We start from the raw sequence: 12,344 nt of genomic DNA, 5'->3' as shown, positions 1-12,344 counted from the left end.
TTATTTTCTTTCGTTTTCCGTGTTATTTATACTTCAATAATCAACGTTATAAAGTACACAAATTTTTTGTGAATATTTTCCCACCATCTATGTTGTCCACTACGTTGTCATCACTAGTTTTAGACCGCAGACTCTCGCTACATGGCCACAGGCCAACAGCGCCAAAATGGCGAATATCAAATAAGCACAAAAGCACATTGACAGCCGCCAGTCCAGTGGCAATTGGTTTATAGTAGAGGGGTAGAGGTCAGTTGACCCATTTGCTATAAATGCTCCAAAAACCGTCAGCTTATTATCTACATTAAATCAATAAGTCTCATAAAATGTTCATATTTAACGTCGGATCGAGTGATACTAACCCCCGGTTTCCTAAGTGCTATTCAACGGAAAAATCAACAAATCAAGTGTCAAATCTAATCGTACGCATGAATTGGGTTTCTGAAAGGATGATTCATCATCATCATTAGCCAGAAGACGTCCACTACTAGACAAAGGCCTCCTGCAAAGATTTCCACAACGATCGGTCCTGCGCTGCCCTCGTCCAACGTATTCCGGCGATCTTGACCAGATCGTTGGTTCATCTTGTGGGGGTCCAACACTGCGTCTTCCGGTACGTGGTCGCCATTCGAGCACTTTACTGCTCCACTTCAGTTTCTCAATAAATTGTACTTTGTATTGAATGTATTCGCAATAAATATAACCTCTACTATATTAACTAGTTTGCGGCTAAATTTCTACAATACCTACATATAAAATTTAAACAAGCATTAAAATTTACAGAATGTTCACAAAAAAATATAGTATTTGTCACTTTCTTTATCATTTTTATTTTTAAGTACCCCACATTTGGGATTGAATATACAAATTTTATTTGTACCAAAATTCATGGATGTACTCGTACATCTGTAGATGGAGCCACAATCGGAGAGTTGAACAAGACATACAAAAATTTCAGTTGGATAGAGCGCTCGGACGGAACCTAAGAGGCGCGGTTTGAGTACCGCATCGTCCATGAATTTTGGTATAAATTAAACTTGTGTATATCTGTAGATTTTGTTTTTTATCTTTGTGTATATGTGTATATTTGTAGATTTTGTTATCTTACTTGAAAAATCTGTCCGGTACCAGTCCTTCAATCTCGTAGGAGTGTATGTATGCCGGTATGTCGTTGTTAGCGGTGTGCTACTGAACGCTGGATGAGTTAGTTACTTCACGGTATTGTACCTGCAGAGTAACACTATTACACACACCTATAATATTTATTTATGCAACTGTTGTGTTACAAGTGGTATTAAAACACAATGTGGGTTTATCATATATATAATAGTATCACATGAGTGTTTTATTACCTAACTAACTAACAGTTGCATACAAGACTTTATCTACACCCATAATATGAATCCTCTATAAAATATTCTGAAATAGCTTACTGCTAACATTAAAAAAGCCAGTTCTAGTAACCATTACATCATCCAAACGAGTGTTGTAATGTTGTACTGAATTTCATTACAACACTTGTTTGGATGATGTAATGGTTATTAGAACATTGGTTGTTTTAATGTTGGTAATAAGCTAATTGTTTTAGAATATTTTATAGAGGATTTAATGCTGAATCTAACACGGTCCAATGCAAAAGTCAAGTTCGCGTTTTATCACACTCAGCTAAGTTTTACGTAGGTTAAGTGTGATCAAAGTCTAAGTACGTTCTCAGCCTAAGTCGTATCGCAAAAAGCGCGGTTGCAGAATGCGTTAACATGATTTAATTCTCACATGGTGGAATTCTCATTTTGTGGAAGTAGTGTACGGTGGTAAAATTAGGCTGCTCCTTAATCTGAAAAACTCTACTGAGCACCCCCGTGATATATTTGGTGGAAGATGGCGAGAGACAAGAAAGCAAACGAATCAAACCGATCGGTGATGACTTGATTTGAGTCGCTCTTCGTTGTATGGGATCAAATTGAAGAGACTGGTACTGGGGAGCGCCCGCCCAGAGGTGATAACAGTACTTCATATGCACGTAAGCACTAAATTAAATATATAGCGCCCTCTGTAGTACACATACATACCATTTTATGTTAAAGAAATTGTACTGAATTTCTTCTATGTTTATCATAAATATTTTGCTTTTTGATATTGTAAAAATCGAAACGCTTTGGCTTATAGAATATTATTGATATATATAGTAAGTTGAATATGATTATATATATAATGAAAATGGTCTTTGTTTGAGGCTCAATCACGCCTAAGCCACTGATCGTATCGACATGAAACTCACACCATTCGATGCGAAATTTATCCTAGATGGTTTATTTTTTTTGTTGTATTTCTAATAAGATTGATAAAATGTATTTTTTTTATTTCCTTTTAAAATTCGCACACCGAAGCGGACGGGCCTAACGCCTATTAGAAAATGGACTCAAATAATTGTGTCTTACCTTATAAAACTGAATTGGCAGACCGTGGTTAGAGTGAGTCCACGATATCATGACGCTCTCGTCTGATAGCCGAGTCACGTTGGGTCGCGATGGTGCTATCAGTACCGCTGATAAACGAAAACAAAAATGAATATATTGTTAGTTATGAAACTCTTCTACAATGGGCACGATGAATATGAAATAATCAAATGAAGAAAATTTATTAAATTGCTCGTTATTTTGTGAGCCTTCTTGAGTGTAAGTACCGCTAAGATTGCCAGAATTTGGCGAGCCAACATCTCCTGAGGATGCCTCGTGTTAAAGCGAAACACGTGTCGAATAGATTGAAGACGAATCTTAGCAGGAACTTACAGTCAGAAAGGCTCACAACATTTGGATAATGAAAGAAAAATAAGGTGTTAAAATATAAAAAAAATTCATACAAACATTGAGATAAGTAAAAAGCGATCGGTCTTGTAAACTGAAATATCAATCAGAGTAATTGACGTAGTGACGTCAATTACAATTCAGTGGCTCAATAACCGTCACCATTTTGATTTTTTATAAGAAAAAGTGACATGGATAGTAAGTAAGTGAGACACCCTGACCATTACAATGCAGTGCAGAAAAGGATTCTTGATGAACCCGAAATTCTGAGCGCATCGAAATTGCGCTTGTCAAAATCAAAGTCAAAGTCAAAATATCTTAATTCATTGAAATCAAATTTGATTTTTTTATTTCTTATAATAATAAGAGCTACATAATAATGTAGTTTGTAAAAACAATATATTATTCTATAAAATTATAATGTTTTGTTTTATTTAGACAGAGTTAGAGCATATTCATTCCCAAGCTTTTTTATCATCTAAGTAATCCGTTATTTTATAGTAAGCTTTTCTATTAATTTTCTGACAATTTAAGCATATCACTTGGGAGTTAATTGTAAAAGCGTTCCCCTTAAACATTGCCCTTTAACCGTCGCTTTGAGACATAAGATGCCTCTCATTTGCCCAGTAAATTCACTAGCTACGGCGCCCTTCAGACGGAAACACCGATGCTTACACATTGTTGCTTCACATCAGACAAAGGCACTATTGTGTTACCCAACCTCGGCGGCAAAGAAATCTCCCCCAAAATGGGAGCTTGATGGATTATTAATATATATGTATAGATATATTTTATTTATATAGATATTACGGGTTAAACTAACAATAGTTTTCACGCGGGAACAAAAGTCCATTAGTAGAAATTGCATTAATGAAACTCAACTCAAAATCTTTTATCCTCATGTCCAACTCGGAATCAACTTCTTTCCGAGTGTTGAGGTAAATGCAATCTGACTACTGTCAAAAAGAGCTCGTTTCAGACTAATAGCCATTTTAATGACAATAAGGAACGAGACGAGCAGGACGTTCAGCTGATGGTAATTAATATGCCCTGCCCATTACAATGCAGTGCCGCTCAAAATACTTGAAAACCCAAGAACTCTAAGCGGCGCTACCACCTAGTCACCTTGAGACATAAGATGTTAAGTCTCATTTGCCCAGATATTTCACTATCTACGGCGCCATCTGGCCGGCATCTTGTGCAAAGGAGCCTTCCACTGCAAAAATCACAGATAAATAGACTCGCATGTTATGCTAAGGTATCACACCTTTTCAATAAAAATGTAGAAGGCACCAGAAAACATTGAGACAGTGCGTTTAACATTTATCATGAACATAATCGACTCTCCAGTGCGAAGAATTTCCTGAACGCTTTTCTTAAATGGCCAGCTCGAAAATCTAAGCATTTGAGTTTATGCTATTGCAATCACCAACACGGGTGCACTGGAAGAATAATAACTTACTCCGCCTGGTATTTACCTTGACAGTTGGGTCACGTGACTTGCCTAAGGATATGTCATCAGGTGCGATGCGGTACTCAAACTATTTTCGAGTGAGATAACGCTATAGATATGAGAGAGACGACAACAGCGATTCAATGACGAGGTGTCAGTATAACACTTGTCAATGCGATGTCTTGCCACTGTGTGAATAACCCGAGCAAATTGTGGTTTTTAACTTAATAAAGCACTAATAACTAATAAAATAAATTAATTTGAATCTAAATAGATGAATCACTCGAGTAACTAATTAGTTACTAAGTAGAAGAAGCTGACTTTAGAATATCTAGAACCAGATTGTTCTAGAAATTTTTAGAACAAAGATTGAAATTTTTAACCAATTAATAGTTATGGGCGTAAACTATCGCCTGTTCTCTTACCTTTATCTTTTCTTGAGTTTATCCTATTGTGCCGCTTCGGCGGTTGTGATGGTATTTGCATTGTCTTCGGAAGTTCCGCTGAATAATCCTGTAAATTTACATATTTTATTTATATTCTTAGGTATATATCTTAGCTATATGAACATTGAAATAAAATAATTAAGTTTAAAATATTAGTATATTTGATTATTAAATAAATTATACCCTTAATGTCCCAGTTAGAGGCCGTCAACCGGCTCTAGTGTTGGAAGAGAATAATAATACTATAATTTATTTGCCTATTATATAATACTAGTTATATAAATAGTTAAATAGTTTTATTGTTAATTATATTAAAATACATAACGGTTTTGCAACGATGTCAAAAAGGTTGGACTTCTGACCCCAAAACTAGCAGAATTTCGGGGTCAGTGATACCTCGATAAATAACATTGGCGTATGAAACATAATTATAATTAATAAAAATTTTGTGTGTATGTGTGTGTTTTGTGTGTGTCTGCGTTTTTTTTTCTAGAGGTAGGTATGGACAAAACTCTTACGTTTCATCAGAGCCTATCGTAATAGTATGAAACGTATTTCATCAGGGCCTAGCCTGGGCATGTCGGACTCGATTTTATGACTACAACCATACCGATTTAAAAAAAACCTCCTCTGGCGTCAACCTCTGTATGTCTGTGTGTGTGTGTGTGCGTATTTTTCCAGAGATATGGACAAAACTCTTACGTTTCATCAGAGCCTAGCCTGGGTATGTCAGACTAGATTTTATGACTACACCCATTCCGACTAAAAAAAACCTCCTCCTCTGGCGTCAACCTCTGTCTGTCTGTCTGTGTGTGTGTGTGTGTGTGTTTAATTCGTAGTAAGTAGCTTACAGTAGTAGCACATAATATGGGCTGTGATAGGATTAATACCATAATGTGAGCCGTATGCGCGTTTGTATACTAATTACAATAAAAACAAGAGTACCTGGTCTGATAACTGCACTGGCACCACAGTGAGTAGCGCCGCGTCGTACGCACACCCGAGTGAGTTACAAGCGAAGCACTGCACTATACCCGCATGCCGCTTCTCTACCGCGTCTATGTGCAACTCCGATTCTGAACAGACAGACAATAATTACATTCGATATTCATAATAAGAAACGTCTACGTCTCGGTACGCCCGACACAACTCTTAGGTTGCGGCTCCATCTACAGCAGAGATTCCCAACCTTTGACTCTTATGTGCCTCACCCAATGTTATGCAAAAATACTAAGCCCCCCTGTTTAAATGGGGAGTCAAAATAATAATATTAAACAAACATTTAAAATATAAGTAAGTTAATTTTTATTAAATTGACAAGTACCTTAGACATTTTAGTGAGAGGCGGAAGTCGTTTTTATTATGAAAATAAGGAACGAGACGAGCAAGACGTTCAGGTGATGGTAATTGACACGCCCTGCCGACTGCCGACAATGCAGTGCCGCTCAGGATTCTTGAAGAACCCCAAAAATTATGTACGGTACTACAACTGTGCTCGTCACCTTGAGACATAAGTTGCTTAGTCTCATTTGCCCAGTAAGTCCACTAGCTACGGCACCCTTCGGACCGAATGATAACTTAAAGTAATCTAAGTTGAAATATTTATATTGAAATGGTTTAACTTAAGATAAGCTTACGTTATTACTTAAATTTTATGTATATTAATATGATAATATAGAGGAAAGATTATTTATTAATTAAATCTTTTATTTATTATAAAATAAATTTTATTCAAAGTAACATTTCTTGAGTATGTATACATTACAATTTTGTGTATGTACATTATTATTTAATCCTATAAAAGTAACAATTGGTTAGAGTGAGTGAGGAGGAGCCTGCCTACCGCTACCGTATGCGTGAGCGAAAGGGAAGCCAGACGGACTGGCTTCGTAACGCGTTACGTTACGAAGCGGTTTACCCTCCCTTTCATAACGTGATACATCAAATTTAATAAGTACAACCACGTACTAGAAGACGCAGTGTTGGTAGGCTCACAAGATGGTGCGGTAATCTGGTAAAGATCGCCGGGATAGGTTGGGTGAGGGGAGCGCAGGACTGATCGTCGTGAATTTCTTTGGGGGAGGCCTTCATCCAGCACTGAACGTCTGTCGGCTGAAGTAATGAACTTTTTCCAGTGGGAGGCTCCTTTGCACAGGAAACCGGCTAGATTATGGGTACCACAACGGCGCCTATTTCTGCCGTGAAGCAGTAATGTGTAAGAATTACTGTTTCGGTCTGAAGGGCACCGGAGCTAGTGAAATTACTGGGTAAATGAGACTTAACATCTTATGTCTCAAGGCGACGAGCGCAATTGTTGCTCAGATTTTTTGGGTTTTTCAAGAATCCTGAGTGGCACTACATTTCAATGGGTAGGGCGTATCAATTACCATCAGTTAAACGTCCTGCTCGTCTCGTCCCTTATTTTCATAAAAAGAAATGTTATATGAACTAACCTGTCGCCTTAATTCCTTTTCCAGTCTCCACAAGTTTGGAGTTCAATGCACCGTTGGATGTGGTTGGCCATACAACCTTCCGCAAGTAATGTGCGCACTGCCACCTTCGCTAGCGCTCACGCTGCTAGCAGTATCTTCCCAGTGCGGCGGTTGTAACGCGATCGCTTTCCACGAACGACGAATGCCGTTTGCTGAACAGGAATATATGCCCTGCGAAGAAATTCAGAGGAATCATAATAGGGCATTTTTCCATGAAAATTTTTTTAATCCTATATCAAAATTATTGACAAATAAGATCATATATGTCTCTGATTTACTTTTTTTATATTTGTGTTTTTGTACTGCGCTAGAGTACTTCATTTCACAGTTTGTATATTCAAATTCAACAATTATTAACTTATGGATGCGTTGATTAACAATTAACATTTCGATGTGATTGCATTTTTTGTGATAGTCAATTTGAGCGAAAACATAAATAGTTTTAGCAAACTTTACCGATCCGGGAAATGCACAGGCAGTGTAAAGTTTTTAATAGGCAGGTAAATTAAGTTATTTTAGATTTATTTCATTCATAATAAAAACGGCATATTATTTAGAATTTATTATATTTATCTATATATTGAGTGTTGGGTGAATGGGTGAGTGTTAATGGCATAGTGATTGTGTAATTTGTCGTGTGTGTGCGTGTGTGGTTTTGTGGAATGTGTGAGGAATAGAGGAATACTTTTGATTATGTTGATATTAGATAATTAATAACAGATTCGCAATGCAAATTTACGTAGCGTAGTAACGCTCTGGTTTTGTATAATTTAAGTGTAAATACAAACAGATCCCTTACAAAATTTATCATGTTTATATTTGAAGGCAAATCCTTAAAATAATGACAAGGAATGAGTACATTGCAAACGTTTAAATCCTCTTAGCTTCAAATGTCAAGTGCTCGCAATTCTAAGGCAATTGTTGTAAATAAAGACGGGCTGTAAATCGGCTTATATTTGCGTTGCAGGTGAAATTATTTTTAAGCAAATTTTACTATCTCCTAGTTCACCATAAACTATAAAGATGTTAACTTTCGTTGTTTGCTGTGTTATTATTATTATAGAATTCTTATTATGTGGTTGCAGCGTAATCTTGAGGAAACTTACAACATATTTCAAGATGAAGAAACTTAATTGTGTAAGTTGCCACCAGTGAATTTAGAGAGACAATGCGTTACTATTCAAGTGAAAAATGTCACTGGAAATTATTTCATATTGAAAAATATATAGGTATCACTAAAATCTTATTTCAAACTGGCTATTGCCAAGAATATGTAACAGTACAAGTACAGAAGTCTCACTCCGCAAAATTCATTGAAGAAATAGGGACTCTTGCGGCTATACAATAAGGTGTAATTCAGATCGCACAGCGCTATTAATCTACATTCTTATTCACCTACAAGTTGCCTCTCTTACTGTCGCGTAACTCTTACCTCTTCTGACGACATTAGGGTTGCCTTCTTTACCTAAAACTGCACCTACCTAGTATAAGATCAACTTGTAAAAATATGTCAGTTTTTTCTAAAAATATGAATAGGTATGTAATCGTAATTTGAAGTCAATATTCTTTCGTTGTCAAACCTACATTCGTTGCAGATAGTAATGTATGCGTTGGAAGACCACAACATAGTTAATTTCATAATAATAATAATCACTTTAAATTAGATTGTTTCATCGTCTTTAGGAAGCTAACTTTTATATGCTTTGCTGTAATGTTTCTCCAATTTTAAATGATCGGTCGGACACTGCTCGCCCGTGAGTCCTTACTGGATAGCCACGCTGGCGTGGCCTCTGCGAGTTCTTATGATTTCAGTACCTACACGGGGAGTAAGACAGTCCTGCTATTGCCCGTGACGTCATCCTAACGCTATAAGCAACAATGTCTGCAATCTGCATCTAGCGTGATATTATATTATATTGTCTTAATATTGGGACAAACCTCTTGTTAGTTTAATTTATTCATTAGTTTTTCTCAGAAATACATACAAGCAAACAGACAAAAATTTTATATATTACTTTTCTAGCTTTCGTATTTAATGTAGAACAGACAGCAAGTTCTTTTAAAAAATAATCTTTGTACAGTTTTCACTTTGTTACGATTTTATTACATGTAAAGACTTAAACTCACATTTTTCTGATTAATGGCACAAAAACATGTTTCATATAATGCTAGTAGGTATATACACTGACCTTCAAAAGTAAGTATCACACTTTTAAAATTGGGATAACGTTTTAAGTTCACAAGATATACTTTCGAAATAAAAAGGACTCCAAAGAGAATTTAATTTTGTACATAAAAACTTTATAGTCGGTAACCTTCTTTTAAGAATTGGCTGAAAAAAACTTCAAAAACAAATTCATTCCTTATTCAAAGTAGACGTTTCCGAATTACAATTTTACCATTCACATTTTTCTTTCTGTTTTAAATTTTTTTCAAGATTGATGGGTCTTGTTTTAAAAATTTACGCTAAAAAGCACATAACATTTATTTATCATGCCTCTTTCTCTGGAACTACTGGAACTGGAACTTTTCTGGAACTAGGCATCAGTATGCGTCGCACTGCAAGAATGGTGGGTGTGACGGTACGAACGGTCCAGAAGGTAAAGCGAAGGTACGAAGTGACTGGACACCATCTGAGGAGACCTTGTAATGGCAGACCCAGGTGTACCAGTGCCCGAAAAGATCGTTATATTATTTCCACTGTGTTAAGAAATCGCCACCAAAATGCAGTTGAAGTCCAGCAACAGCTACTTCAGACCCGGAGGGACTACATTAGTGACAGTACAATGAGAAGAAGACTTGCTGAAGCAAATTTGAAACCCCGAAGACCAGCGAGTGGCCCAAAACTGGAGAGACAGCATCGAGTAGCGAGACTGCGATACAGATGAGTCTCGATTCTCCCTTTACACTTCTGATGGAAGACGAAGTGTTTACAGGCGACCTGGTGAGCGATACCTTCAAGCCTGCATCTCAGAAAGAGTCCAATAAGGTGGAGGCAGTGTACATGTATGGGCTGGCATATCTTCAGAACGTCGCACAGAGCTAGTAGCCATAGAAAATGGCACCCTCACTGGGCATAGATATGCTCAAGAGATTCTCAATGAGTATTGCAGGGCCGTATTTAGCAAATATGGGTGATGGATCGATGCTGATGCATGACAATGCCCGGCCACACACGGCTCATATCGTACAAGAGTATATTCAGGAGGTCGGTATCAGCGTGATGGCTTGGCCATCAAGATGTCCTGATCTCAACCCGATTGAACACCCCTGGGATGAGTTTGGGAGGCTAGTCAGAAATCGCAGACCACCACCTACTACCCTCAGGGCACTAAAGCAGGCCCTGGTAAAAGAATGGGAGAATATTCCCCAACATCGGCTCCGAAACCTAGTGTTCGGTATGCCAAACCGGCTCGAAGCTGTAATCAGAGCTCGAGGAGGCAATACCAGTTATTAAAAATTAAATAACATGTAATACATTTAAGTTGAATTTTTTTACACTAAACTAAAATGTCTATTTTCATTGTTTTATCTTTTTTAAGTTAAAAATTTTACTAATATATAATTTTAGTTTCTTAGAATTAAAGCCTATAAAATTTGCAACAAAACGTATTTAATCTTAAATCTCTACCTTCTATAGTTAAGGAAAAAATTTAATTTGAAAAGTGTGATACTTACTTTTGCAGGCCAGTGTATATTAATATTTAGACATGATTATTTTTGTCCTAACTGGAAACACACTGCAACTTTACAAACATTTGATTCGAAGACACCCCATTCTAAAGAAATTATTTCAAGTGCAAAATGTATTGAAAACTTTTAGAGGGAAACCTTGTGTAAAATGGAGTCCTATTGAGCAATATGTAGCAAAAAGAGTATTGATTTTGACATCTTTCCTGGTATTTGTGATTGAATTCAAATAAAGAAAGTTTGTATTCAATCTGTAAAGTGACATAGATACACATGGAGATTGTGTTTGTTAGGTTGTTAGGAATGTTATTGAATCGAGACGCTTCAGGAATGGAGAAAAATTTCGAGGAAAACATTATCTGAACTCTATGATTTATATATTTAGGAACCAAATTTTTAATCACACTTACATGATCGCATAAAATGGCACGAAGTAGGTGTGTGAATCTGTAAAAAATCTAGAGCCTACGCTAGCGCACGGCTACTAGATTACTTACAGGTTGTACCGAAATGATAATACGGTAAACTGATTTATTTATGTGAATTATGAATATTTTTTATAATTACGGATAAGTTGTTAACTATATACAAACTGTAACTTTACAAACATTTGATTTTCAAATCAACACCACATTCTAAAGAAATAATTTCAAGTCCAAAATATATCGAAAACTTTAAGAGGAAAACCTTAAAATGTAGTCCTATTGAACATAAAATTTATAGATTTTCTTGTATTTGTGATGATGAATAAAGTGACATAGAAACACGAGGAGATTGTGGTTGTTGCCATGTTATATAACGTTGTTGGGAAAAGTTATTGAATCGAGAAGCCTCAGAAATGAAGACCATAGATTAATAAAATTTACTCCAATATCTCTGTGTTTTGTCACAAAATTATAAGGAAAACTATTTCTGAACTCTTTAATTAAAATCGTAAAGGCAAGTGTGCATTAAACATTTTCCTATGTAGATGTATATTATACAAGAGATTTTTAATTAAGGAAATTCTTAATAAAAAAAATAGAGATTTGAATAAGATTTTCAAAATCATACCCGAGTTTGGGATTAAAATGACATTAAGCCTACCTTCATGATGTCTATTATATGTAGAAGTTATTACTTATCAATTTTTATGAAAAATCTGCTTGCTTGCGCAAACGTAACACGTAAGCAAACAATATACCTTTTACAGTAATAAATAAGAATCGGTGTATGCTTTACTATTGGGAGGCTCCTTTGCACAGGATGCCGGCTAGATTATGGGTACCACAACCGCGTCTATTTCTGCCGTGAAGCAGTAATGTGTAAGCTTTACTGTGTTTCGGTCTGAAGGGCGCCATAGCTGGTAAAATTACAGGGCAAAGGTGACAAGCGCAGTTGTAGAGCCGCTCAGAATTTTTGGGGATTTTCAAGGATCCTAAGCGGCACTGCATTGTAATGGGCAGGTCGTATCAATTATCAT

General features: G+C 36.3%; 1 pseudogene; it reads right to left on the bottom strand.

Moving 5' to 3' along the window:
- Positions 1 to 12,344, bottom strand: part of LOC126975716 (interference hedgehog-like) — a 49,850-nt pseudogene that overhangs the window by 15,786 nt on the left and 21,720 nt on the right.

The sequence above is a fragment of the Leptidea sinapis genome, chromosome 37 (assembly GCF_905404315.1).
Source record: "Leptidea sinapis chromosome 37, ilLepSina1.1, whole genome shotgun sequence".
NCBI classification, from domain to species: domain Eukaryota; kingdom Metazoa; phylum Arthropoda; class Insecta; order Lepidoptera; family Pieridae; genus Leptidea; species Leptidea sinapis.
The sequence above is the reverse complement of the archived record's forward strand: the minus strand, read 5'-3'. Positions and strand labels throughout refer to the sequence as shown.